General features: G+C 41.8%; 1 long non-coding RNA gene across 1 annotated transcript; it reads left to right on the forward strand.

The window, feature by feature from the left end:
* The first annotated feature begins 261 nt into the window (after nucleotides 1-261).
* LOC115227442 lies at nucleotides 262-3,765 on the forward strand. Its single transcript, XR_003883122.2, has 3 exons — nucleotides 262-457; nucleotides 839-980; nucleotides 3,461-3,765. It is a non-coding gene; the product is annotated as an uncharacterized LOC115227442 (long non-coding RNA).
* The last annotated feature ends 685 nt before the right edge of the window (nucleotides 3,766-4,450 follow it).

The raw sequence follows: 4,450 nt of genomic DNA on the forward strand, positions 1-4,450 counted from the left end.
GCCGGAAGCTCCAATACGAACACTTCAGAGTACTTGGGTGTCAATCTGAAGACAGTCGCAATCTGAGAACATGTACCCGAGTGTATAAAAATCAAACATCCAGTCAACATCATGGGGTTTGGAGTGGTCACTAGCGATGGCGACGTTATGTCACCATTCATCTTCCCGCACGGCCTCAGACTCAACGCGGAGGCCTACGTTGCTGGCGATGTTATGGTGTTGTTAGTAGTTGACACACATCGCAAGATTTATTATAATTTTTTGCTTTTTTTTTTTTTTTTTTTTTTTAGGTCTTAAAATTTGGGCCTATACAGTCACAGAAACTGGCACACGTTTTACACTCGATTACGGCTACCCGAAGAGAATGGGAGACCAGAGAGTTTCACATATGGATGCTCTGGTCGGGTTCGACATGTCGTATATGCATTATAAATCAGTCAGGCTTTTTATATTAAAGGTAAGTCATTGTTAAATATAATTTAGTTTGTTCTCATTCGTTTACCTGTTCAAAGCATTTGTCCTAAACGTCCATGTTCGTTTTCAGAAATTCTAGGTCGCCCTTGCTTCACGAGTTCTAATCAATATATAGCTTTCCCTTCATAAGAACCGAGTTACTCCGGTGGTTGAAAACACGCGGAACGTGTATCACGTATGATGGCAGAGATGCCATGAAAATATGTCTTGTGTGTCGAATGCGATACACAGGACGGGTAACGGGTTAACCCTTCTCATCGTTAACATCAAATTACCTACTGCTACTGCTGCTGCTGCCGCTGCTGCTGTTGTTTTTGTTGTTGTTGTTGTTGTTATACACTCTCCTATTTATTCTCTTTCGCAGGGCAGAAGATTCTGGGAAGTGGTTCCTAAATACAACTACGTTGGTGGTGCTTACTCAATCACGCATTTCTTCGAAATATTCCAAACCGCTACGACACAACATTGACCGTTAATGACGTTGTGTACTTTGTGTCCAATAACATGTGAGTAGTAACTCTTTTATATATATTTTATTGTCTTACTTCTTCGAGTTGCTGGTCTACGACCATGCTGGGGTTTTGCCACGGAGGCGTCGCGTCGAACAAATTGCCGCCGGTATTTATTTGGAGTCCGCTACTTATTCTATCTCTCTTCCTTTTGCCGAACCGTTTGCTTAACAAACCAACATCGGAAGTAAAATAATGGAGCGACAAATACAAACACTAAAACACGCATAGAAACACACACACACACACACACACACACACACACACACACACACACATACACACACACACACACATGCTCACTCACACACACGCACACATATGTATGTATATGTAGGGGTTGTTTTATATATATATATTACGTAAATATCGAGCGATGTGAGCATTGGCAGATAAAGGTTCTTTAGTTGTGGATTAAGGCTACCATCAGTTTCATGCTAAGGAAACCCACAATTATCAGGCCTATCACATGGGACATCGATGTTCGTCTCCATTTTATTTATATATACACAGACGTGTCTGTGTGTGTGTGCATATGTGTATGGGTATATATGTGTGTGTGTGGTGTGTGTGTTTGTTTTGTGTGTGTGTGTGTGTGTGTGTGTGTGTGTGTGTATGTAAGTATCAGGCGTGGCTGTGTGGTAAGAAGTTTGCTCCCTAGCCATATAGTTCCGAGTTCAGTCCCACTGCGTGGCACCTTGGGCATGTGTCTTGTACTATAGCTTCAGGTCGACCAAAGCCTTGCGAGTGGATTTGGTAGACGGAAACTGAAACAAGCTCGTCCTCTGTGTGTGTGTGTGTGTGTGTGTGTGTGTGTGTGTGTGTTGTGTGCGTGCGTGCGTGTGTGTGTGTTGTGTGTGTGTGTGTGTGTGTGTGTGTGTGTGTATGAGCTTGTCCCCATCACCGCTTGAAGAGTGGTGTTGGTGTGTTAACGTTCCCTAAGATAGCAGTTCGGCAAAAGAGACCGATAGAATAAGAACTAGGCTTTAAAAGCAAACGTACTGGGCTCGATTCATTCGACTAAAATTTTTGAAGGCACGATATACCCCAGCTTGGCCGCAGTCTAATAAGAGAAACAGTGGAATATATTTTATACATCCATATATATATATTTATATATATATATATAATATATATATATATATACATATATACATATGCATACATACGCCACATATATACATATGTGTATGTATGTGTAAACATATGTGTATGTGCGTAAATTTGTAGTATAAGACATGGATTCCGTGAAACGTGTGGCTATCACAGAAAGCTCCTCTTACGGACTCGGCTAACAGTAAAACGAAAATGCGTCAAACGAAAAATCGTTAATGACATTCCAATATGTTGTTTACAGAAATTGAGATGCTAATGGGTTAAACATTTGTTGGGACTACTGTGGTTTTGTCGATTATCCCCGCTACAAATAAAGACAACTTCATAATCGTTCTGCCAAAGACCTGATTGGTTGGTTGTTTGCTGACGTCATTAATTCCGGGTAATAAGCTGTTTGGGTGTTTACACTTGCTTTTCACGTCTGAAAAGTTCAATACACATATATCTGCAGCGGGGGGAGGGGGCATTTTGAATTTTCTTCAGGCCTCGTATCCCATCCTGCTCAGAAGGTCTCTAAATAAGGATTGTTTAAGGATGATCAACAAAACATCCATATTTCCAGAGATGGATTATTCAATCTCAAAAGAATTCCTCTCAGCATATCGCTGTGATACTCTCCCACTACTTCTGCTCGTGATCAGAGATGCTCATATCGTCAGCCACTAAGGGACATGCTCAACCGGTTACGGTCAAGCAACCGGTTAAGGCGACGAGCTGGCAGAAACGTTAGCACGCCGGGCGAAATGCTTAGCGGTATTTCGTCTGCATTACGTTGTGAGTTCAAATTCCGCCGAGGTCGACTTTGCCTTTCATCATCATCCTTCAGGTCGATAAATTAAGTACCCAGTTACGCACTGGGTCGATGTAATCGACTTAATAACCTATGTCTGTCCTTGTTTGTCCCCTCTTGTTTAGCCCCTTGTGGGTAATAAAGAAATAGGTTAAGGTCAAGCAATTGTAGCTCATCTTTTATACCAAGACAAAACAATGTACATGATAACACTTCCAATCAGTTAAGATCAGTTAAGCCATGAGAGCCACTGCCTGGTCGACTTTGTACTTCATCCTTTCGGGGGTCGATAAATTAAGTACCAGTCACGCACTGGGGTCGATTTAATCGACTTAATCCGTGTGTCTGTCCTTGTTTGTCCTCTCTGTGTTTAGCCCCTTGTGGGTAGTAAAGCAATAGGTATTTATTATTATTATCATTATTCTTGTTGTTGTTATTATTATTGTACTGTTGTTGTTGCGGCTGTTGTCGGGGGGGGGGGGGGTAAAGGTGGTGGTGTGGTGGTGGTGGTGGTGGTGGTGGTGTGTTGCTTTTGTTGCTTGTGTTTACATTATCAATCTCTTCCTTTCAGGTTTTATCAAATGAAACTTCCCAGCAGGTCTGTGAGTTCCATCGGCATTCCTATGGAGAGTGTGCTGTTGAGATGTCGGAATTATTAAGTCTTTTCATTTTTTATTAAGGAGCGACGGAGACGAAGGCGGTAAGGGTGGGGAATGGGGATTTGCATCAACATTCTTGACAAAGTCAGACAGTCTCTGATAACCAGCGATAATACAACATAGGCTGCTGCTGCCGCTACTGCTGCTGCTGCTGCTGCCATCCTGATAATGTTGTTGTCGGTGTTATTGCTGTTGAGGAGGAATTTCCTGCTGCAGCCGAAGATGTGGAACAGCATCCGTTATTGGGTTTCACACTGCTATATCGCATTACTGCAACGACTACTACTCCTAGAACTACAACAACTACTACTACGACTACTACTACTACTACTTCTACTACTACTACTACTAATAATAATAATAATTGTAATAATCCTTTCTACTAAAGGCACAAGGCCAGCAATTTTGGGGAAGGGTACTTACTAGTCGATTACATCGACCCCAGTGCGTAACTGGTATTTATTTAATCGACACCGAAAGGATGAAAGGCAAAGTCGACCCCGGCGGAATTTGAACTCAGGACGTTGCGGCAGATGAAATACCGCTAAGCATTTCGCCCAGCATGTAGTGTGCAGGACAAAATTCTTAGCGATATTTCTTCCAGCTCTATTAAGGTCCTGAGTTCAAATCCCACATAGGTCATCTTTACCTTTCATCCTTTCGCGGTCGATGAAATAAGTATCAGTTGCGCACTTGGGGGTCGATGGTATTGACTGTCAACTCCCTTTTTTTCCTAAATTTGAAGCAATTATTATCATTATTGTTAATTGTTATTGTTATTTATTTTATACACAACATTGTACCAAACCCCCACTTGTCCCTTGTGTCGTACTGTCCCTATTTGTCTTGTGTTCGGCACTTGAGGCCAATAAAGAAAACTTTATTACTATTATCACCATTAT

The sequence above is a fragment of the Octopus sinensis genome, unplaced genomic scaffold (assembly GCF_006345805.1).
Source record: "Octopus sinensis unplaced genomic scaffold, ASM634580v1 Contig03162, whole genome shotgun sequence".
In the NCBI taxonomy this organism is placed as follows: domain Eukaryota; kingdom Metazoa; phylum Mollusca; class Cephalopoda; order Octopoda; family Octopodidae; genus Octopus; species Octopus sinensis.